Below are 25,147 nucleotides of genomic sequence, written 5' to 3'. Positions count from 1 at the left end.
CTGCTTACAGACTAGGCCAGTGATGACAAACCTATGGCACGGGTGCAAAGGTGGCACACGGAGCCAGATCTGCTGGCACACAAGCCGTTGTCCTAGCTCAGCTTCAATGTGCATGTGTGTGCTGTCAAGCTGTTTTTTGGCTCTCACAGAGGTTCTGGGAGGGCGTTTTTGGATTGCGGAGAGCCTCCAGGAGGATGGAGGAAGGCGTTTTTACTCTCCCCTGGCTCCAGGGAAGCCCTTGGTGCCTGAGGAGGGTGAAACACAAGCCTACAGGGCCCACCAGAAGTTGGGAAACAGTCTGTTTCCGGCCTCCAGAGGGCCTCCAGGGGGTGGAGGAAACTGTTTTCGTCCTCCCCAGGCACTGAGTTATGGGTGTGGGCACCTGCACATGCGTGATGGCCCGCATGTACGCTCTTTCAGACCAAGGGAAAAAAAGGTTCGCCATCACTGGACTAGGCCTTTAACAGAAGCAAATAATCTGAATTTAGGTATCAATATCTTGGTCAGTGACAACAATCTAGATCAAGAGTGTTGAACTCGGGGTGTCACATTGCCATCATACGATATTTTGCACCATTTTCCCTCCCTTTGTGTGTTGTGGTTGGCTCCGCCAAACGACATTGTTTAGTCGACGGGACCCGGAGAAGGCCAACTCTGTGGGACCTAATCAGTCGCTGGGATTCGTTTTGGATTCGTTTTGGGACAAGTGCTCTTTGCAATACAAAAAGTGTGCTTTGTTTCTTTTGGATTTTGTGATAAAGAACATTGTTTTGAATTTTCAAACGTGTGTGTGTCTGAAATTTGTACCCTTGAATTTTCGGGAGGCTCATACCATAGAGCCCGGCAGAACATTGTGGAGCTGGGGTGAGTGTGGCCTGTGCGTGATGCATCCAGCCCATCCACCACCAGTTTTATAGATCTAGATCAATGAGGTACAGACATAATACGGTTAGGAAACCTCTCTAATAACCAAACATTCCGTGGGGGGAGGGGGAGTTGTTGAATTTTTCTGCCTTTCTCTATATAGAATTTTTGGGTAGAGATTTTTTTTTCTCTCCACATACAATCATACAATGTAATATATCATCTATTTTCATTACAATAAAAAGCAGCACTGTGTTAGTAAATCATATATAATCACAAAAAAGGAGCCATAGAAAGATACATGCTCAGCATTACAAGACCAGACAGAAAGACCTGCACATGGATTAGAGAAAGGCTCACCAACTTTTCGAACCTCAGGGACCACTAAATTCATAATTTTAAATTCTGCGGACCACTTATATGATCTGCCTAATGATCTGCTGAGTAGGCATGGCTAGCTGGTCATGTCACTGGGTGGGCGTAGTCAACTCGATGTCACTCACATTGAGGGGTGCCTCACCAACCTCTACTTGCCCCTCCCCTCCTAGCCACTCCTTGCTTGCCCACCCACGCTCCTTAGAGCCCCAACAGGAAGTAGCTGCTGCAGCTAAGCGGCCACCATAAGAAGGAGTTGGCAAAACAGCTGCCTCAGTTCAAATTGGATCTGACCGAGAAAGAGGCTCAACAAAAGTATCACAGTGAGGACTACGAGCATAGGTTTTCGAAGCAGAGAGAAAACCTGTAGGAGTGCAAAGCCAGGTACCGGTGACTGGAGGCTCAGTGGGCTGAGATGGTCAGCCAGTTCCAGGCCATGTTGCAGTCCGATATTTCCGGTTCCGGTGGGAGGAGGAGGGTGGAATATAGCTCCACCGGACTACGGCTAAATATCAAAGAAAAATATAGGAACCCCCCCGTTGAGTCAGCAACTGCTTTGAAGTTCTGGGGAGGCGAAGTGTCCCCGTTTCCAGAAATCCTAGATTCGGCGGTGTTCGTGGCGGTGGCGAGCTGTTTGGCCACGAACACGCCTGGAGTCGGGTTGGCGGAGACACGGAGGAATGGCGGCCGCTATTTACAACTGAGCCGCGCTGCCGAGAGTGAGTCGGGTGAGTCGGAGAAGGGAAGAGTGGAGGACCGTGACGGCCAGGGAGAGGGAGAGGGAGCAAACCAAGAAACAACTGGCTTGGACGACCCAGACTCCGGGGGAAGCCTTTTTTGGAGGAGGTCTCCTGAAGCTGATGGTCCCCTGGAGGGGTCTCGAGTGTGCAAGGAAGGACAGCTGACGGGAGGAGAGAGCGTGCACCGAGAGGACAGGAGAGAGGGGAGAAAGAGGGGTGACGTCTGAAATTGCCCTCCCCCCACTGCATGGACCCGAGACGCCAAGGAGCTGTATGGTGGGAGCACCCGGCGCCGGAGGGACTATGGAGGAATGAACTAGTGGGAGGAAGGAGAGGAAAGAAAGAGGAAAGAAAGAGGAAGGAGGAAAGAGGAACTGAGACTGTGCCTGAAGCTCGCCCCACTGAGCCCATATGGAGTTTCTATTAAGACCTCATAAGACTGCAGAGGGTCTGGAGACCTGGAAGCATTGTAAGAGCAGAGGAGAGGAAGTGACTGAGAACCCAGAGAAAGACCTGAGAGTGCCAGCCAGTGGCAGTGGCTGGCACCAAAAACTTAACAACAATATGCCAAGATTTCTCCCTCAACAACATTTTTTCCCCTGATCAATTCTTTTTTCCCCCAGAACTCACCTTTAAGAACTGGTGTCAGTATTGCTGGCTTGATGGATAGTTGATTTTTAATTATTTCCTATATTTTTAGCACTTTAGAACTTTGCACTTTACCAACTTTAATTAATAGCTAAGCTCTGATTTTATATTATATATTATTAACTATTAATCTATGAACTTTTTATTCCTATTTTATATTGTGATATATATTATTAGTATTTTAATTATTATTAATTTAATTCATTTTAATATCACTAGGGGGTTTTGTAATTAATGGATGATTGGGGTAAATATGGGACGAATGATTGGTATGAATGCAATGGTTGGGGCAGGTGGGATTATGGTATGAATGTGATAAATGGAAGCAGTATGAATGATAGACTTGGCCCACCTGACGCCGGAGAGGCGGGAGGGGAGGGGGCACTAATCTCTGGGGTGACAGAGGGTCAGAATATTCCTGTGTTGCTGGGGAGAGGCAGATATGGCGGGGGCCGCGGAGTTAGCCATTCCAGGGGAACGAGGGACCGTTGCTTAATAACGATCCCTTGTTCTGGCTCCGTGAGCCCAATCTTGGGTACTGGTGATGAGTGTAACTCTGGCCCTGGGCTCAGGTTGCTGCTGCTTAATGCCAGGTCGGTGGTAAATAAAGCTCTCCTCATCCGGGATCTGATCCTGGATGAGGAGGCCGACCTGGCATGTATTACTGAAACCTGGCTGGGCCCAGAGGGAGGTGTTCCTCTCTCTGAAATCTGCCCAGCTGGGTTTCAGATATGGCATCAACCTCGACCCCAGGGAAGGGGGGGAGGAGTGGCTATTATAGCCAGGGAGAGCCTTTGCCTACGTGGACTCATTGCTCCGGAAATTGCGGGTTGCGAGTCACTCTTGATGAAGTTGGACTTAGGGGTTCAGGTGGGCTTATTTCTCACGTACCTGCCTCCCAGCTGCGTGTCAAAAGCCCTGCCTGTGCTACTCGAGGAGGTAGCCGGGTTGGCGGTGGAGTTCCCCAGACTTATTGTCTTGGGGGACTTCAACCTGCCGTCACTCGGCGAAACCTCTGGGTTGGCACAGGAGTTCATGGCCACCATGACAGCCATGGACCTGACTCAAGTAGTACAGGGTCCGACTCATGAGGGGGGGCACGCACCCGACATGGTATTCCTTTCCGAGCAATTGAGTAATGGTCTGAGACTAAGGGGCTTAGAAGCAGTGCCTTTGTCATGGTCAGACCATTTTCTACTACGGCTTGACTTCCTGGCTCCAATCCTTCCCCGCAGGGAGGCGGAACCAATTAAGATGTTCCGCCCCAGACGCCTGATGGACCCAGAGGGCTTTCAGACGGCGCTTGGGGTTATCCCAGAGGCACTTGTCCACAGTTCGGCAGAGTCTCTTGCGAAAGCCTGGAACGAGGCTGCAGCAGAGGCTCTTGACCGGATTGCGCCTTTGCGACCTCTCCGTGGCGCTAGACCCCGTAGAGCTCCATGGTTCAACGAGGAGCTCCGGGAGTTGAAACGCCAGAAGAGACGTCTAGAGAAGCGATGGAGGAAGAGTAGGTCTGAATCTGATCGAACACTTGTAAGAGCTTTAATTAAGACTTACAAAGTGGTGCTCAAGGCGGCAAGATGCGCGTACCATGCCGCCTTGATTGCATCAGCGGAATCCCGCCCGGCCGCTCTGTTTAGGGTGACCCGCTCCCTTCTTAATCAGGGGGGAGTTGGGGAGCCCTTGCAGAGTAGTGCCCAGGACTTTAACACGTTTTTCGCTGATAAAGTCGCTCGGATTCGGGCCGACCTCGACTCCAATTGTAAAACAGAGTCGACTGACAACGAGTCAGTCGAGGTGACTGGGGCACGTACTTGTCCACCTGTCTGGGAAGAGTTTGATCTGGTGACACCTGATGAAGTGGACAAGGCCATTGGAGCTGTGAGTTCCGCCACCTGTTTACTGGATCCGTGTCCCTCCTGGTTGGTTTCGGCCAGCAGGGAGGTGACACGGAGCTGGGCCCAGGAGATTACCAACGCTTCCTTGGGGAGGGGAGTTTTTCCATCACTCTATAAAGAAGCGCTTGTGCACCCCCTCCTCAAGAAGCCCTCCCTGGACCCAGCTGTGCTTAATAACTACCGTCCAGTCTCCAACCTTCCCTTTATGGGGAAGGTTGTTGAGAAGGTGGTGGCACTCCAGCTCCAGCGGTCCTTGGAAGAAGCCGATTATCTAGGTCCCCAGCAGTCGGGTTTCAGGCCCGGTTACAGCACGGAAACTGCTTTGATCGCGTTGATGGATGATCTCTGGCGGGCCCGGGACAGGGGTTTATCCTCTGTCCTGGTGCTCCTTGACCTCTCAGCGGCTTTCGATACCATCGACCATGGTATCCTTCTGCACCGGCTGGAGGGGTTGGGAGTGGGAGGCACTGTTCTTCAGTGGTTCTCCTCCTACCTCTCTGGCCGGTCGCAGTCGGTGTTAGTGGGGGGACAGAGGTCGACTCCTAGGTCTCTCCCTTGTGGGGTGCCTCAGGGGTCGGTGCTCTCCCCCCTGCTATTTAACATCTACATGAAACCGCTGGGCGAGATCATCCAAGGACATGGGGTGAGGTATCATCAATATGCGGATGATACCCAGCTTTACATCTCCACCCTATGCCCAGTCAACGAAGCGGTGGAAGTGATGTGCCGGTGCCTGGAGGCTGTTGGGGCCTGGATGGGTGTCAACAGACTCGAGCTCAACCTGGATAAGACGGAGTGGCTGTGGGTTTTGCCTCCCAAGGACAACTCCATCTGTCCGTCCATTACCCTGGGGGGGGGGAATTATTGACCCCCTCAGAGAGGGTCCGCAACTTGGGCGTCCTCCTCGATCCACAGCTCACATTAGAACAACATCTCTCAGCTGTGGCGAGGGGGGCGTTTGCCCAGGTTCGCCTGGTGCACCAGTTGCGGCCCTATCTGGACCGGGACTCATTGTTCACAGTCACTCATGCCCTCATCACCTCGATGTTCGACTACTGTAATGCTCTCTACATGGGGCTACCTTTGAAAAGTGTTCGGAAACTTCAGATCGTGCAAAATGCAGCTGCGAGAGCAGTCATGGGCTTACCTAGGTATGCCCATGTTTCTCCATCACTCCGCAGTCTGCATTGGCTGCCGATCAGTTTCCAGTCACAATTCAAAGTGTTGGTTATGACCTTTAAAGCCCTTCATGGCACTGGACCAGAATATCTCCGAGACCGCCTCCTGCCGCACGAATCCCAGCGACCAATTAGGTCCCACAGAGTGGGCCTTCTCCGGGTCCCGTCAACTAAGCAATGTCGGTTGGCGGGCCCCAGGGGAAGAGCCTTCTCTGTGGCGGCACCGGCCCTCTGGAACCAACTCCCCCCCGAGATTAGAACTGCCCCTACTCTTCCTGCCTTCCGTAAACTTCTTAAAACCCACCTTTGCCGTCAGGCATGGGGGAATTGAAACATCTCCCCCTGGGCACGTTTAATTTATATATGGTATGCTTGTGTGTGTGTCTGTTAGTATATGGGGTTTTTTAAATCTTTAAAATTTTAAATTGTTTGATTACTTATGATTTGTTTCTACATGTTGTGAGCCACCCCGAGTCTTCGGAGAGGGGCGGCATACAAATCCAAGTAATAAAATAAATAAATAAATAAGGCCCTCCAGTTCTTTGCCACCAGCGGCACTTCCCTCCAGCCTTTGCCCAAAGCCCCATACCAGGAGGCTGAAGCAAAACCCAAATTGGAATTTCTGCCCCCCCCCCGGAACCACACAAAGACCACAAAGGGGGAGACTCTCTGCAGCAACACAAACGTTCATTGCACTTATCTGGCCCAGGGGCTGTAGTTTGAGGATCCCTGATTTAGTGCATTATAAAAAATGCAAATAATTTTTGTGCAAACCACCAAAATTTTCTTGCAGACCACCAGTGGTCTATGGACCATCAGAGATTAGAGAACAAACAAAAACATACAATATCAAGAGAATAAAAGAATTGAAATGGAAATGGGCTGGTCACAAAGCAAAAAGAAATGATGGCAGGTAGATCAAGGCAGTCATAGAATAGATCTCATTTGATAAACAGCATCCATGAAAGAGATCTAAATTGGAATTTAAAATATATATATTATTACATATGAATAAACCAACCCTTGATCAATACAGGCAACAAAAAAGTAAATTACAAATAAATAAGTAACTTCTAGAAACAGGAAAAATATATATTTTAAAAGTTACTAAGAAACATATGAGGCCAAAATTTACACACTATTAGTCCATTCCAGCAATTGTGACATGCAACCCTTTTATTGCTGAAGTAATTTTGGAAAGTCCAAAGAGTTTTACAACCAAATGTGCTGCAGTCCCAGATTCAATTTTTCTGACATTGTTCACCTCCTGATTCCAGTCATTCTAGCATCTTAGGAAGAATTACAATTCTCAAGAAACAACTGCAATTGAGGAGATCCAAGTTTTTAATTCCTAATGTTTCACCAATGCCTCCTACTCACTTCTTGAGAACTCTAGAGGTTTTTCCCACACGTACATTTTCTTACACAGGCTTTGAATTACCTAGTTCACATCCATGCTGTCACATGCTGCTCAATGTTTCAGATCACGTACATTTTCCATTCTGATTTATTTACAAAAAAATTAATTTGCATTCTGCATTTACACTTCTGATTTGCACATTTTCTATGTAGGCTGTTATTCTCAAGGCAGGCAACTGTGACATAGAAACAGTAATCAGCATTAAATTATCAAATACTGTATTTCTAACTCAAAAATCTCTATCAAACAGTATACCTGTAACATTTTCAGATATGTGGGAAATGCTAAACAGAGATGTAGGATATCTTCGAAAACACATTACAGATTAAAGGCCTTGGCACTAAACCTCAAAAATAATGCTCTAAGAAATTTGAACTCTTTTGCAATCTAATCCGCACTAAATTATGGAGGGGGGCCAGGCATGTGTTTAAAAAGCTTTAGTTGGAGTAGAACACGTCATGTAATGATAAAATCAGAAGAAATATAATGCTGGATAAGGCTAAAGGTCCATTCAGTTCAGCATTCGCTTTTCATATTGAGTAATTAAATGCAGTGGGAAAGCCACAAAATCTGAAAACAAAATATACTTCCCACTCATGTTCTCGTCAATTAAGTTGCCTCCAACTGAAATAATATATAATCATCATGACTTTTTTTTCTGCCTCTTTCTGATAAAATCCTCCACACTCCTGCCTTCTATAATCTCAAAACAAAAGAAAGTCAATGTTATGTATGCTTCATCCATTATGCTGGATTAAGTCAAGTATAGACAGCAACTTTCTTAGGTGGAGATGATGGGACTTGCAGTCCATTGGGTACGTCCTAGAGGACATCGGATTAAGGAAAGTTGTTTAATGAGCCATTCTAGGCAACTATATTTGAAATAAATTCCACCAAGGTCTTTAGCACTTCTTCTCCAATAAATCACTCGAATACACATTTTACGTTACAATACAGTGGTACCTCTACTTAGGAACTTAATTCGTTCCGTGACCAGGTTCTAGTTACAATACAGTGGTACCTCTACTTAAGAACTTAATTCGTTCCATGACCAGGTTCTTAAGCAGAAAAGTTCTTAAGTAGAAGCAATTTTTCCCATAGGAATCAATGTAAAAGCAAATAATGCATGCAAACCCATTAGGAAAGAAATAAAAGCTCAGAATTTGGGTGGGAGGAGGAGGAGGAAGAAGAGGAGGAGGACAATCACTGCCGAAAGAAGAAGGTGAGGTGAGGGGAATCAAAAAAATCCAAAACTTTCAGGCTTAAAAAAAGAGAGAGAGACTCTGAGGTGGCGCCCAGAGAAAGGAAAACACTCTGTTCACTCTGGGCTGCCAAAGCCTCCTTAAGCGCCACCGAAAGGCTCCTCTGGCAGCCCAGAAAAGCCCAAGATGGCCGGGATTAAAGGGGGAATGGCAGGAAACTGGCCGGGCTTTCGTGTCGCTCTCAAATTTCCTGGGAAATTTTTCTGGGCTTGGGATCTTAAGTAGAAAATGTTCTTAAGTAGAGGCAAAAAAAATCTGAACACCCGGTTCTTATCTAGAAAAGTTCTTAAGTAGAGATACCACTGTATATTCAATGGCAAGTTCACACACAGAAGTATATTTTATTATTCAAATGTGCAGTTCTGTTTCAGCTCAGAGACTCAGATCACTAACATTTATATAGGGAATGCCTCATTTTAAATATTGGCTTAACTTCATACGTATTACCTCCCAAAATTATCTTTAGATCAGTTAGAGATCCTTTGAACTTCTGAAAAGGACGGCAGTTAAATCTCAGCTGAATTTGTAAGCTAAAAATCTCTATGAAACTGTTCCCAAAGCAGCCAATTACAAAAAGTATGTTAAAATTTCTTCCCACTTTGACCGTGATGGCAAACCGATGGCCCACGTACCAGAGGTGGCATGCAGCGCCCTCTCTGTGGGCACGCAAGCCATCTCCCCAGCTCAGCTCAGCTCCGCCATGCATGCGACTGTGCCTCCCACCGGCCAGCTGGCCTTCAGGTTTCTGCTGCACATGTGCTGGGCGCACGCATGTGCAGGGGTGGGGCATATGTGGGGGAGTCTACGCATATTACATTTTGGGGTAACGCAAACACACAATTTGAGCACTCAGTTCAGAAAAGATTAACCATCACTGCTCTATGAGAACACCTACATACTTTTGTGCTTTGTAATATCATGCAAATCTGGGTACTTATAGTAAGGACTCCTGTGACAGATGACTACAAAGATGCCATTGGCACCTATTCTATATCACTGATACTTTTCCCCCCCAATCCATGCAGAGTTTTTTTAGTTAGGATTGTTGAAAAAACTCCTATTTCATGTAACTGACTAGTTATACATTTAATGAAAATCAAAACGTAAGAGCTAATTAATACAATTTATAAGCAACGTGCATAAAAATTTGATACAATAAGTAGTTGAGCAGTATAGCTTGCAGCAGAAAATTAAACTAATCCTCCACAAAGTTTTCCACCAGCAATTATTTGAAAAACATTCAGCAATACTAGTTACTGGCAAGATTCAATACTTGCATCTTCCTGGTTTTAATCCTGGTTAAATATAATACAATTGATTAAGTGCTCACCATGTGCTAAGATAGACTATATTCTTCAAAAAACATACCGAGTTCATTTTAAGAAAACTTAGCTTCTAATAAGCAAAGCAAGTCAGATAATGTAAATGGGATAATTAGTTGGATGGGGATGAAAAGGTCTCCCCATAACTTCTCTCATTTCTCCTCTATCTTGGAGACAGAAGGAAAGAAAAGCTGAAGAAACAGAAAGATGAAACTCTGGAGTGAAATGCTACAGAAGCAATTCTGTTCCCTCACCATAGGGTGGCCACTGTTAGAACAGAATACGAAACTTGGTTTCAATTCTTGAATTGCAAAATGTGAAAAGTGGACATTAGCTTTAGACTGTAGTGGTTGCCTCAGGTGGCTGAAGATGTGGACTTAAGCAAAAAATCCTAAGCCCCACACCTAGCCTCTTCTGCACAAAGACAAGGCTTGGTGGGCCACCAAATCTATCTTGTTCTTTGTTTGCTTCCAGCATTAAAGCTTCCTGGATGTGCTGCAGTGACACAGCCAATTGTAGCTATCAGGAAATGGGATGCAAATGTGCATTTGTATTAGCACGCAAGAAGAGATGCATGTGGACTTTTCTTATTTTGGCTTACTGCACATCCAGACTGGTCTTTCATACTGTAGCCCAGGGGTCCCTAAACTTTTCACACAGGGGGCCAGTTCACTGTCCCTCGGACAGTTGGAGGGCCGGACTATAAAAAAAAACTATGAACAAATTCCTATGCACACTGCACATACCTTGTTTTAAAGTAAAAAACAAAATGAGGACGTACTATTTAGAGGGGGAGAAGGTCTGAAATTCATATATGTTTATGTTTTGTTTTTAATTTTCTTTTGTTGACATCTGATTGGCTATACAAGGTTTTCTTGGCTTATGAAAAATGTATAAAGAAAGAAGGAAGCACTTTGGCAAAATGGTTAACAAGTTAGAAATATAATTGGTGTTGCACTTTTTGAAGGAACATTAAGGAGGAAATTTAATTAAAAGAAAATGAATGTAACTGGATGACAAAATTAGAAAAAAAAAACTTTTGCAACTTTTTTGATGATTGATATTAGTTGCTAACAAAATACAGTACTGCATTTTATTCATGGAAAATTAGATGGTACACTGTGTTGTTTGAATGTATGTTGAGAGAAAGATTAAAAAAAATTACCCCCCCAAAACAGTCCTTCCTTCCTCTGTCCCTCCATTCATTTCATTCTTCCTTCCTTCCTTTCTTCCTTGTTCCCTCCATTTCTCCTTTCTTCCTTCCCTCCTTCATTCCTCTCCACTTATCCTTCCCTCTCTTTCTCTTTTCTTTCTTTCTCTCTCTCTTTTCCTTGTGCTCTTGTCACTCATCGGCGGGCCAGATAAATGGTCTCAGTGGGCCGCATGTGGCCCGCGGGCCGTAGTTTGGGGACCGCTGCTGTAGCCTCTGGTATGTATTTGTGTATACTTGCAGTTCAGGGATACCACTGTCTGCTCAGCCTCAAAAAACCCAAACAAATAAAACAAAATAGGCCTTCAACAATGAATGTCTTTTACTAGGGATAACACAACCACCCACCCCCCCCCCCCCCCACCCCCAAAACTCCAGATATCTATGCTAGTCTACCCAGGCCACAAAAGAAGAAACTGGAAAGATGGGACCATTAAAACATGATTTCCAGAAAGCACAATTTAGCAAGCAACCTCTATCACTGAATGACGGCATCCAAGATTTTTTTCTTCAGAGGCATTTATTTCCCAGTTTACATAATCCGCCTATTAGGATTTAGGAATGCTGGGGATTTTCCAGCTAAGAGTTGGAACCTGACAGACTCAACAACTAGAATAGCAATTAAATTCTGGGTGGCTCAGAGAGACTGGGATTCCCCCCCCCCCGAGAGAATTCAGAAACAAACAAAACAAACCTAAATCTTCTTCATTTAGGGGGCATCAGTTAACTTCACCTACCAACTTGCACCTTCGTAGGGCACTAAGAAAAGAGTGAGAAATTCCTACTGATACCTTAAGTTCCTGACTACAAAACTGACCTGTGTCCCCAGCCAAAGCCTGTATGAGAGGCCTTGCGATTGCCTACATGGCAAAATAGAAGGACATTTTTTTTAAAAAAAAAGGAAATTAAAAAAAGAATTAAAAAAAGAAGTCAAATTACAAAATGAACCACATAGGCAAGAAATAAAGCAACAAATTGATCCTATTAAACATTAAAAATGAATACTATCGATAAGGCAGTATTGGCACAACAAATAAGACATGTCAGACAGAACTTTTTTTGAAAACGCAAACAAACCAGGAAGATGGCTTACCTATAGAATTAAGAAACAGAAGGAAGAAAAGATTGATAAACTATAGAGCCTCGGTGGTGCAGTGGTTAGAGTGCAGTACTGCAAGCTACTTCTGTTGATCACCAGCTGCCAGCAATTTGGCAGATTGAATCTCAGTAAACTCAAAGTTGACTCAGCCTTCCAGTCTTCCAAGGTCGTAAAATGAGGACCCAAATTGTTGGGGACACTATGCTTACTCTCTGTAAACTGCTTAGAGTAGGCTGTAAAGCACTGTGAAGTGGTATATATGTCCAAATGCTATTGCTATTGCTATACAGTGAGCAAAGAGAAATAATATGTGACAAGGAGGGGGGAAAGGGTGTAGCATTTGAATTTTACAAGAAATTATGCAAGGACCAGGAAAGAAATAATAACAGTAGTATTTTGCAATATCTTCGAAAATCTGAACTGCTAAAAGTCCCCCTAGAGATAAAATTAGATTTAGATAGATGGACTATCTCCAACTTTCCTTTATGGGTAGAATAGCTTTAGTTAATATGAACGTATTACCAAGATTACTATTCTTATTCCAATGTATACTAATAAATTTGGAGAAAGGTTTTTTCCAAAAATTGAACAAAATTACACTTAAATTTATATGGAAAAAAAAAGCAAGGATTAAATTGAAATTGTTACAGGATTCGAAGAAAAGGAGAAGTGCTATTGCTAACATGATATAAGCCGCCCTGAGTCTAAGGAGAAGGGCGGAATAAAAATCGAATAAATAAGTAAAATAAATAAATAAATAAATAAATAAATAAGAAAGAAAGAAAGAAAGAAAGAAAGAAAGAAAGAAAGAAAGAAAGAAAGAAAGAAAGAAAGGATTTGGACTCCCAGATTGGGAAAAGTACAATCATCCCACCAAATTATTATGGATAAAAGATTGGATACAACTGGAAAATGAAAGATTACTAAAATTTGAAGGACATGATTTACAAGCCAGCTGGCACGCCTTTTTATGGGGGGAAAATATAAAAACCACCAGTACTTCCTGAAACATTATGTTAGATGTGTCCTGATTGATGCCTGGTTCAAAATTAAATGGCAAAACTACAGACAAGTCGCCATTTGGATTTTTACTTTAGAAATGTTCATCCATCCAAATTTTATGCATCTGGGAAAAGCCAACAGAAAATAAATGAGAAAGGAAACTTAAAATTGAGGGTAAAATTAAAAGAAGGGGGCATAGACTTAGAATGATGGGCATATTTACAGTTACAGTACAGTATAGTCAAAATACAGAAAAGATAAAAAAGGCCCAGGGATCATAACAGAGCCAACCAAATTAGATAAACTACTTTTAGGACCAGAGGACAAGAGAATTTAAAAAAATTATCAGTATTTGCAGGAACAAGCTTTATATGTGGACCAGAAACTATGATAATGTGGTATAAAGATTTTGGATATAATATTGATTTAAATAAATGGGAAGATCTATGGCATAGAAACCAGAAACTGACCTTAGCTACCTCATATAAAGAAAACCTTTATGAAATATTTTATAGGTGCCACTTCCCACCAACAAGGTTAACCAAAATGGGCTCACATTTAGATACATACTATCATATGTGGTGGGAATGCCGAAAGACAAGGGAATTCTGGGCAACAACAAAACAATGGCTGGAAGAGATATTGAAAAGAAACAGAATTAAAACCAGAGCTCTTTTTACTGGGGATAACAACAGACAAATATGACAAAATCGCAACATATTTAATGCTACATATCTTGACCACTGCAAGCCTAGCTTTTGCTCAAAAGTAGAAGAACAAAAACAAACCCATAGAGGAGGAACTTCAATATAAAATACTATCATGCCCGGAGATGGATAGGCTGATGCTAGAATTGAAAGGGGGGGAAATGAAACTGAATACTTAGAAACCTGGAATAAATTATATTATTAGTGGGGGGAAAGGACCACCAGGACTGTAAATTAAGGGAACCCAAGAGTGATGTAAATACATATACTGTACATATATATACACATGTATAATTTTGTTCTTTATATTTTAAGATGAATACTGAACTAAGAACTAAGGGAATTTAAATGTGTATACTAGAAGATCCTTCATGTACTTATTTCTATGTTATATGTATGCCTTGTCTATTTTTTAATTTGTTTTATAAATAAAAAAACTTTATTTTAAAAAATTACCTGTGTCCCAAGTCTAAACCTATGTATTTGGCTTGTGCAGAGAGCAAACCCTTTTCTTTATACTGTTCAATGAAATCCAGGTTCAGAAGAATATTTCAGGGTGGCTTCCGAGTGACTGACTTCCTTATAAAGAATATTAAATATATATGCTTGCAAATATAAAGATATTAAAATATTATAGAAATTTGGTAGGGGGAGAGGTGTTATCAGTCCTTCTAAAAGATGCCAAAACCTCACCATGAATTGTACATATTACAGTAAAAGCAGGGGTTAAATGCCCCTGGGTTTGATCGTGCATGTTGGTCATCAGAGAGCTGGTCAGGAAAGTAACGTCAGGCTCTTCCCACCCACCTGGATGCTGCCATTTGGGTTCTTTTACTCTCTCCGCATGCACAGAATGCTTTGTCCTCCTGCAGAACTCTGCCAGTGAAAACAGCCAGAGTTTTTCTGCATCTTGTTTTGTGCTGCAGGAGGCCTTTGAGGCCAAAAACAGGACACAGGTGTGTGTGTTGCATTTGGGGCGCAGAGTGCCACAGGTGGCATCGGTCCCATCTGCCATCTATCCTGTTCCAATCCCCACCCACCCCCCAACACGCAGAGGACAACTGTAATGCTGATTCGGCCCTTGAAGAAATCCAGTTTCACACCTCTGGACTAGAGGGAGATTCAGAAGTGACAGTGATGATCACCAACTGGAATGGATTTTAAAAGTAGAAGATAAGGTTATGGTGAACAGGTCTAACAAGAATTATTTATTTGGAAAAATTAAGGTTTTTCTCCAGGATAGGTGGAATATACTGTATTTTTCGGAGTATAAGACGCACTTAGTTTTGGGGGAGGAAAATAGGGAAAAGAATCTGCATGCCAGGTATTCATCTGGCTAGTGTCCTTAATTGGTCAGCTTCAGTACATTATTATATCCGCTGGTTAGAGCTTGGAAATAGGCGTTGATTGCTTACCTGAACGCCTCTTCTCGTACGGTGAGTGGGTACAGCAGTCACATGGGTTGCTCCTGTCCAATCCGTTGGAACTGAGCCTAGTATTAAAAAAGACTGCTGGATCCGCCCCTTCCCCAGAATTCGCGAATCCATAGACTAGGCTCAGTAGTGAAGCTCTTTAATGTTCAACTCTCATGTGTTATAAGAAAATAGAATAGAAGGTAAAGAAGACCACACAAAGGGAGGGAAGTGACTGCTGTACCCACTCACCGTACGAGAAGAGGCGTTCAGGTAAGCAATCAACGCCTATTCTCCGTACTGAAGGAGTGGGTCCAGCAGTCACATGGGACATACCCAAGAGATAGGTCCCTAGGGTGGGAGTACCTTGCTATCGTGAGAGATAACGGATTGGAGTACTCTTCTGCCGAAGGCAGCGTCCGCTGATGCGTACGAATCGTTGATGAAGGAATTTGGCGAGGCCCAAGTGGCTGCTTTGCAGACTTCTTCCAACGGAGCCTGAGTCGCCCAAGCGGCAGATGTGGCAGCACTTCTGGTGGAATGCGCTGTAATATTCCTTGGAATGGAAAAGGAAGCTGTCTCGTAGGCCTTAGAGATGGTCCCTCTGATCCAACGACCTATTACTGTAGAAGACACTCTGGATCCCAAGGATCTGGGATGGTAGGCTATGAAGAGTGCTTCAGACCTCCGGATGGATCTTGTGCGTTGGATATAAACCTTTAGCGCTCTAGTGAGATCCAGAGTGTGCCATCTAGTTGCCAGGGGATGCTCTCGTTGGAGGCAGAAGGAAGGTAATATGATATCCTGAGATCTGTGGGACATGGAACTGACCTTTGGTAGAAAGGTGGGGTCCAGTCGCAGAACCACCTTGTCCTGGTGAAACTGCCAGAGGTCCTGTCTGATAGAAAGGGCTGCCAACTCAGATATGCGTCGGGCGGATGTAATCGCCACCAGGAATGCTACCTTGAAGGATAGGTACCTGAGGGACGCAGAGTTCAGGGGTTCGTAAGGTGCCTGAGTAAGAGAGTGGAGAACCCGTGGCAAGTCCCAGGTGAGATATCTGTGGATTTTAGAAGGCCTGAGGTTGGCCACTCCTCTTAGAAATTCTTGGATTTCTGGAAGGGAGCGGAGGGGCTGCCTGCGAGGCCCCGCCAAGACGGAAGAGATGGCGGCCAGGTGTCGGCGGATGGTGCTGGTAGAGAGGCCTTGGTGGGAGCCTTTCATGAGGAAGGTGATTATCCTGTGGATGGGAAGACACAGGGGAGATAAGCCCTCCTGCAAGCACCACTGATGGAATTTGGACCAAGTATGGTCTTAGATCCGGTTGGTAGACCCTCTTCTAGACTTCAGGATGATTTCCACTGTGTCCGGGTCATACCCTCGCAGGTCTAAGTCCCTCCGGATAATAACCAGGCGGTGAGGTGGAACCACTCTGGGTCTGGATGGAAGGAGGCCCCCTGTCGCAACATATCCTCCGAAACGGGGAGTCGCCAGGGGTCCTGGACGGACATTGTTGGAGGTCCGCGAACCAGGGCCTGCGAGGCCAGTGAGGGGCAATCAGAATTACTCGGGCCTTCTCCAGGAGAATTTTGTTGATCACGTCTGGCAGAATTGGAATTGGAGGGAAGGCATACAATAGACCTGGAGGCCAAGGACTCCTGAGAGCAGTGATTGCCTCTGCTCCCGGAGACGGGAACCTGGAGATGAAGTGAGGGAGCTGGGCATTGGCCTTGGTCGCCAATAGATCCAACACTGGATGGCCGAACCTGAGGCAGATTTGGTGGAACAGTGACTGATGGAGATTCCACTCGCCTGGATCTATGGTCGCTCGCGAGAGCCAGTCCGCTTGGACGTTGAGGCTCCCCGAGATGAGGTCGGCTAGAAGCGACTGGAGATTCTTCTCTGCCCAAAGGCCTAACTTCAGGGCCTCCCTCCTGAGGCCTAGGCTCTTGTGCCTCCCCGTCTGCAAATATGGCTTTTGGTGGCTATATTGTCGGTGAAAATCAGCACATGCTGGTTGGAGGTGTGAGATTGGAATTGTTTTAGAGCTAGAGACACGGCTCTTAATTCCAATCAATTGACGGGCCTGGAAGCCTCCTCCAGTGACCATGTGCCCTGAGCTAAAAGACCCTGGGCGTGGGCTCCCCAGCCCGAGAGGCTGGCATCTGTGGTGACTACAACTGGTCGGGGCACTGGAAGGGAGATCCCTTGTCTAGGGCTGGAGAAGTCCACCACTTGAGGGATCTGCGAACCGTCGGTGGAATGGCGACGATTCGAGTAGCTGTGGCCCGATCTCTGGGAGGTAATAGAAGCCACTGTAGTTCCCTGGCGTGAAGACAGGCCCAGGGGACAATACCAATAGATGACACCATTTTACCCAAAGGGAAGATAGGGTGGCAATGGAGGTAGATTGCTGGGGCAGGATGCGAGCAATGAGATCCAAAAAGCTGCGTTTTCTCTCAGTGGAGAGGAAAACCTGGGATAACTCAGAATTAATGATAGTTCCCAGATGCAGAATGGAAGTGGATGGATCAAGGTGGCTCCCTTTAAGATTTATGGAGAAACCATGATTCTGTAGAACCGACATGGTAAAAGAGAGGTCTGCCGCCACCCAGTTCTGGAATTTCCATGAATTAAAATGTCATCTAAATAACATAAAATATGAATGGGAGAAGCTCGGATATGAGCCGCCAAGGATCCCAAGAGTTTAGAGAAGACTCTGGGAGCTGAGTAGAGCCCAAATGGCATGGCCCTACACTGAAAATGCCTGCCTTGAAAGGCAAAGCGCAGAAATTTCCTATGGACCTTGACAATGGGGATATGGAGGAAGGCCTCCGTGAGATCCAGAGACACCATAAAGTCTCCCCGATGTAGAGCTGCTAAAAATGGAAGATAAGGAATGCATTTTGAAAGTCCTATATTTTATGAACCGGTTCAATTTTTTTAGATTTAAGATGGCTCTCCAGCCTCCAGAGGTCTTAGGGACCATGAAGAGGATGGGAGAAAGCCTAAACCTCTCTGGAGAGAGGGGACCGGTTGAATAGCTCTAATAGTCAACAAATGAGAAATAGCCTCCTCCATTCGGATACGAGATGGAGGGGAACTGGGAGAAGGACAAGAAATAAAAACGGTTAGGGGGAGGTGAAATGAACTCTAACTTTAGGCTCCTTTCCACAGAGTCAATGACCCAGGGGTCCTTACAAGAACGGTGCCAGGCGGAAGAGAACCAGGCTAGGCGACCGCCTATGGGAAAGGAGGAAAACTTACCATCTGGCTCTTTTGGAAGCCCTGGTAGAAGAGGATCCTCTCTGATAACGGGAACCTCTGCCCCTGGTGGTTCTAGATTGGGATCGAAACCGAGGGGAATACTGACCTGGACTCCTTTGAAATGCGAAGCCCTGATCCTGTAGACGCCCTGTGCGCCGAAAGGGCTACGGTTTAGGGGCCTTCTTGGTGGTAGGTCCCAAGACCTTTTTCTTGTCTGTGGTCTCTGTAAGGAGAGGGTCCAGAAGGTCTCCGAAGAGGAGGTCACGTTTCAGCGGACCCATGGCTAACTGCCACTTCTGTCTTACTCCCGCCTGCCAAGGGCGGAGCCATAGAAGACTTCTGGCCGTTGTGGAGGCTGCTACTGACCTGGCTGCAAATCTGGAAGATTGGAGGGTAGCATCTGCTACATAATGGGCAGCTGCGAAGATTTTGTTGAAATCCTGTTGGCCCCGTAAGTCATCTGGAGGCAGGTGTGGTTGGAGCTGACGAAGCCACAAGAGCATAGCTCTGGAAAAGAAGGATGCCGCTGCAGCACTCTTAAAGGCCCATGAGTCTGCAAGAAGACTCCTTTTGAGCATTGCTCAAGTCGATTGTCCTCTGGCCGGAGGACCTCCTCTGCTTCGCCAGGCATGGCGGCAGTCGAGTGGAGAGTCTTCACTGGTTCATCTGGCTTGGGACATGTTAGGAGTTCCTCATAGACGGAGGAGAGCTTGTAGAGCTTCTTGTCCTTGGGAGTGGGAGTAAAGCCAGCAGTTGGGTGGTCCCACTGTTTAAGCAAGGCATCCTTAACAACTTGGGCATAGGAATTACCTCATTGTCTTCCTGTTCTTTCATGAAATAAGGAAGATTATCCTCCGGAGGATCTGAGGAAGAAGTAGCCTGTTTTTCTTGGCCGGCTAGCCCCGTGGATACTCTAGCTTTAAGCAGGAGAGATTTGAAAGGCTGCGAAGGAAAGATAGCAGCTGGGGCTGGAATCTTAATCTGAGATTCCTCATCTTCCGACAGACGCTGAAATGGGTCATCATCCTCTTCTGCATCCACGTCCTCATCCTCTTCCTGAGAGGAGTCAGAGACCTCCATGGCTGGGGCTCTGTAGGAAGGAGAAGAACTCACGGGACGGGAGGAGCGTGGAGAGGGATGAGACAGAGAAGGCACATTGAAAGATGAGAGTTTAGCGTCAATGGTGTTAGTCAGAATAGTCAAGATAGACTGAAACTCCGGTGGCAAGGAAGAAATATCAGCCGGAAAAGCCGGAGGATCCCTGAGGGCCTGAGCAGGTTCTGGCTGGGAGGAATCCTCGGTAAATTCTGGCTCCTCTGGACCTAAACCCCATAGGTTAGGTTGGGGTGGATTTAGGTTTGGCTCATCCAGGGATAGCACAGGAACCCCAGAAAGAGGCAGGTTAGAGGCCTCCGGGGGGGTTGGATTGATATGCACTTGGGCCTGCACCTTAAAAGTTTGGCTGGTTTATCATGTATTTTTTGTAGGGCTGGGTCCCTTCTCTTCTCAGCCCTGGAGGGCTTGGCTAAGGAATGGGTGCCTGAGGAAGAGGAGGAAGAGGCCTGGGGAACTTCAGTAGAATTACCAGTAGGCCTAACCTCTTTGGGACCTTTGGTAGTGCCTCTCTTGGGAAAAGAAGCCATAGTCTGACAATTAACAGAAGACAAGGCTGAGCCAATAACTGAATAATAAGGAGAAGAATTTCAAGGACTTCCCAAGAGGAATGGATCCTGCTTCGAGGCCTCGAAGCTGCTGAAACTTGAGGACAATCTGGGCAAACCCAGAGTTCGTGCCCCCAAACCCAGCGGGGCCAGCCTCCCTAAACTTTATAATTAAGTAAACCAAGGCACTCTGGTTGGAGGCTTAGCCGGTGGAGAATTTAGCCTGGGACCCCCAAGGCCCGCTCCGGGATCCACGCGGTGGACTGAGGCCTACACGGCTGGCAGGGGGCCAACACGAGAGGCCTAGATTTAAAAAGGGCGCGAAGGCCTTCGCGCCGAAAAAGATCGCTGCGTAAAATTTCTTAAAGGGGAAGCGATCGACTAAGTCCAGGAGACTAGAGGGCGTCTCACTCCGCAGGAGGTATTTCTTAAGCCCTTAAATATTTGTATACAATAAATAATCAATAATTCAATAGGTAAATACTTGCACCAGGACCTCCAGGCCAAAGGATTAGAAGAATCCACAAGCGGCCGCAGGAATCGTAACCGGCAAAACCGCCGGGGGAAAACGAAACCGCAACTTCTCCCAAGGAAAAAAGCCTAGCCGCTTTTTTTCTTTTTTTCTTTTAAACGGCTGGCGCAATTAGTGCAAGTAAATAATTAAAGACAATAAATCTTACTACTTTTTGAAGGAAAAGATCGAAGGGAAGGTGTTAGAATGTTGAACGAGCTATCACAATACAACCGCAGGATATGCGAACTGAGCGAATTCTGGGGAAGGGGCGGATCCAGCAGTCTTTTTTAATACTAGGCTCAGTTCCAACGGATTGGACAGGAGCAACCCATGTGACTGCTGGACCCACTCCTTCAGTACGGAGAAACATTCTTCGCAGAGAGTAGCAATGAAAGAGCTTGCAAGCCGGTAAGAGCTACGAACATCATTAGCACCTGGTTAGGGCTGGAAAGAGACATTCGGACCAGGTAAAGCAATGGAAAAAAACCCTACAAAGATAGGGTTTAGAAAACATTCTTCACAGAAAGTAACAATGAAAGAACTTGCAAGCTGTTAAGCACTGGGAACGTCGTTAGCACCTGAACGTCGTTAGGGTTGGAAAAAAACTTACCGTATTTTTCGCTCCATAAGACGCAGTTTTTTTCCTCCCAAAGTAGGATGAAAAATCAGCAGCGTCTTATGGAGCGAAGATGCAGGCAGGGGGGGGGAGGCGCTGGAGCAGAGGGGGGGCGGCGATATACTCACCAAAAGTGTCCCGCCTCTGTCGCCGCCTCTCCTCTTCCCAACCCCGAAGAGAGCCGCGCCTTTCGGCCTCCAGAAGTGCTGGGCCGGGGGACGCCTCCACCGCGCAGGTTTAGGAGGTGGAGCGGCACCGGAGGAGCGTTGGCGGCTCCGAGCCTTTGGGAAGGCTACGGGAATCGCTTCAGGAGGCGGGGAGGTCTCGAAGACCCAAAATCCAGCCAGTCGCTCGCAGTCGGTCTGAGCTGCCCGTCCGACACCTCCGTCCGACCCGTCCGATGCTGGCGCCTCCCTCCCTGCCTGCCTGCCGGCCCCTGCGCGCCCCAACCCCCCCCCCCCCCGAACTCCCGCGGAAGGCAGTCCCCGTTCCCCCCCCCGCTTGCCAGCTCTCGCTTTGGTGTTTCTCCGGTGGAAGCAAAGCGGTTGAGTTGCTCCGAGGTTCTGCTTCCAAGCAACCGTTTGCCGCCTCCCCACAAGCCCCCTGCCCGAAGCTGCAAGCGCGAGATCCTGGGGCGAGGGGGAGGCGGCAGTCCTGCGCTTTGCACTGGGGAGGTGCAGCGGGGAACCGGGGAGGAAGCCACCCCTCTGTGCTGGGAGGGAAGAAGGAACAATGTTCACTATCTCCCAGGACCACCAAGCCCCCTTCCAACAGCACATGCGAGGCTCCTGGCCTGCCAGCTCTCAGCTTCTCATTTCTGCTTTCTCTCTTTCTCTCTTGCTCTTTCATTCTTTTTTCTTTCTTTCTTTCTTTCTCTCTTTCTTTCTTTCTCTTTCTTTCTCTCCTTCCTTCCCTCCTTCCATTTCTTTCATTCCCCCTCTCTATTTTTATTTCTCTTTCATTCTCTTTCTCTCTTTTTCTTTCTTTCTTGCTCTTTTTCTTTCTCTCTTTTACCTTCCCTCCTTCCATTTCTTTCATTCCCCCTCTCTATTTTTATTTCTCTTTCATTCTCTTTCTTTCTCTCTTTTTCTTTCTTTCTTGCTCTTTTTCTTTCTCTTTTACCTTCCCTCCTTCCATTTCTTTCATTCCCCCTCTCTATTTTTATTTCTCTTTCATTCTCTTTCTTTCTCTCTTTTTCTTTCTTTCTTGCTCTTTTTCTTTCTCTCTTTTACCTTCCCTTCCTCTATTTCTTCTTTTCTTTCTCCTTCCTACTTTCTTCCCTCCCTCCCTTCCTTCAGTCCTTCCTCTCTTACTCTCCCCTTTCATAAGTTTCCTTGCTTCCTTCCTCTGTTCTGTCCCTTCCCCCTTTCTTTCTTTCTTTCTATTTTTTTTCTATTTTCCTCCTCTAAAATCTAGGTGCGTCTTATCAGCAGGTGCGTCTTATAGAGCGAAAAATACGGTACTCGGATCAAGTTAGAGCAATGAAAAAAACCCAGCAAAAACTTAGGGCTTGGAAAACATTCTTCACAGAGAGAAATAATGAAAGAGCCTGCAAGATAAGAGCTGAGAAGATCATTAGCAGCTAGTTAGGGCTGGGGAAAAAGCTACATTTAGAGTATAAGGCGCACCCAAATTATCAGCCTCTTTTAGGGAGGAGAAAGGTGCGTCTTATACTCCAAAAATATGGTACTTCCAAATAGCACTTCCAAGAGAATAGTTAGTGGAACAAAGGCATATCTTTGCCTCCCATTTGTGTGCATCACAAAGGCATCTGCCCTTAGAAACAAAAATACTGAACTAAAATAGGTCAGGATGACCCTATCACCTATCTGCTAGAACAGGACAACTCAATGGTAGCACATCTATTCTGCAGCCAGGAGGAGCTACTTTCCCTTGTCATCATAACTATGTATAGCAGGGGGAAAAACCCTCAATAATAACAGACTAAATGAGTCAGTGATCTGATATTTCTTTTTGCTCAATTAGCAAGAACAAATGGTTGGATAACTGACAGTTCTGATCATATGCTTAAGCAAATCTTATCTTTCTTTTGATGCTGAATGCCACATAGCAACAGCCATTGACTTTGTGCAGTTGTTTCACAGAAGCATCTGGTAAGCCAATGCTGGAAATGGAATGATAGGTCAAACTAGTGCTTGGTTTAACGCACTAGGATGCTTTTCGTGGTCTTACGATATATACAATTAGTGAGATATAAATTTTTAAGCCTTGTGTACTGTTGCCTTATTTTAAAAAAATAGTATACAAAAACAAAGAGAGAGAGACGGAGAGAGAGGGGGAGAGAGAGAGAGATCCATGAAAACACAATTTCTTCTGCACTAAAGAAAACTAGCCTTAGGGAAATATTCACATCATGTTATACAATTAACTTATTAATATATAAGTCATTTTACCTAACTCTTATAAAAGGGGGAAATTAAACACATACTAATTTGTAGCCCCTGGTTTTTTTTAAAAAAGTCTGTAAACAGGTTCTCCTGGCTAAAAATGATTACTCAAACGCAGAAACAGAATTCTTCAGACCATTAAGAAAATGGGTATCTTTTTTCTTCCTTTTTTGGAATTGAAGAAATTGACTATAATGATGCAGCTCAAAACTACCATAAAGCACTGGAAAAATGAGTATTTCAGAGTAAACTTAATATGTGAAATTCTGAAAAATCTCTCTAGAGGGAACCTCTATTAGCCAAAATACATCATATAAACCGATGTTGCATCTCAATTTGTTGAACCCAATAGTTTCTTCTTTAAAAAGATGTAAAAATATCCAGTAGCCATGAAATAATGGCAGTTTCCAATCCATATGTGGCAAAATGGATTCCCATTTTGGAAGATGTCTATGGAGATTCTCAGTCATCCAGGTCATGGTTTTTCCAAAAATGCTTTTTCAGAAGACAACTAGACTTTCTTTGTTCTTAAAGATGTTTCGCTTCTCATCCAAGAAGCTTGATAAAGCAACTTTCGGACCTTTTGGGAGATCCTCGTGTCAATTTATCCTGTCATATTTCTGAATATCACGCTCACAGTATCACCGCTATAGAGCTGTTTTAGTAAGAGCAATAATCATTATAGGTCTATTTTGTATCCTAGTGTCATGATACCATCCGATTCCAGTTCAAAGGAGAGGAGAGGGAGGAGTTGGAACCGGGACTATCCAATGGGGATGGCACGTCTCCTCTGGAATGTTTGAGAAGTCCAGGGGTTGAAGACAATGCTATCCAAGGCCCCTCCGACATTAGGGAAGGTGGTCAACTGATCGGGGAGCTGCCTGTCCACACAAACATGTGGGAGGATCAATTGCAGACAGGAAATTAGAGGCAGCAGATCCCCTTTGATGAAAAACAGTTGCCTCCCCCCACTCAATACAAGGGCACGGAGACTGTAGTGGAGGCAAGTTCAAAAGAGGCCTTTGAGGCTGCTGGCACAGAGGCCATCCAGCTCTTACTCACAAGGAATAGCTGGCTTGGCCCGACTTAAGTAGAGTCTGGGGAGAGAGTTCTTTGTTGGGAACAATTGTTTTGCTTCAGCTTGTACTTCCACAGCCTTGAAAAAAAATTGATTTTTATTTATTTTATTTATTTGTTTGGTCAATTACATATTGGTGGTATTCAAAGATATAGCAATGTATATGTATATGATACTACTAAGAGAGAAACATTAGGACAGAGGACGGAAGGCACGCTGGTGCACTTATGCACGGCCCTTGAATTATTATTATTATTTATTAGATTTGTATGCCGCCCCTCTGCGTTTCTGCCTTGAGAACTTTAGACCTCACCTTGTCAACCTTGAATCTTGTGTACAACTTACAGACCTTGCCTTTTGGATTTGCACCTTGTTTTTAGACTTACTCTCTTCCTTTGTGAAGTGCCTTCAGGGGTTATTGGCTTATGTTTGTGGGACTTTGTTACACTGACTGTGAATGTCTGTC

General features: G+C 45.4%; 1 protein-coding gene across 7 annotated transcripts in view; it reads right to left on the bottom strand.

Moving 5' to 3' along the window:
• Positions 1–25,147, bottom strand: part of TNIP1 (TNFAIP3 interacting protein 1) — a 99,071-nt gene that overhangs the window by 60,503 nt on the left and 13,421 nt on the right. Inside the window, exon 1 of one of the 7 annotated variants that reach the window (XM_070739052.1) lies at positions 12,011–12,163. The exons of 4 other annotated variants lie outside the window; for them this stretch is intronic. The gene's annotated coding sequence lies outside the window, so the exon portion shown is untranslated. Of the gene's footprint in view, positions 1–12,010; positions 12,164–25,147 lie in introns of those variants that run through there. 2 more of the 7 variants (XM_070739054.1, XM_070739049.1) reach the window with 2 other exon arrangements.

The sequence above is a fragment of the Erythrolamprus reginae genome, chromosome 2, assembly GCF_031021105.1.
Source record: "Erythrolamprus reginae isolate rEryReg1 chromosome 2, rEryReg1.hap1, whole genome shotgun sequence".
In the NCBI taxonomy this organism is placed as follows: Eukaryota; Metazoa; Chordata; class Lepidosauria; order Squamata; family Dipsadidae; genus Erythrolamprus; species Erythrolamprus reginae.
This window is presented reverse-complemented; position numbering and strand designations above follow the sequence as displayed.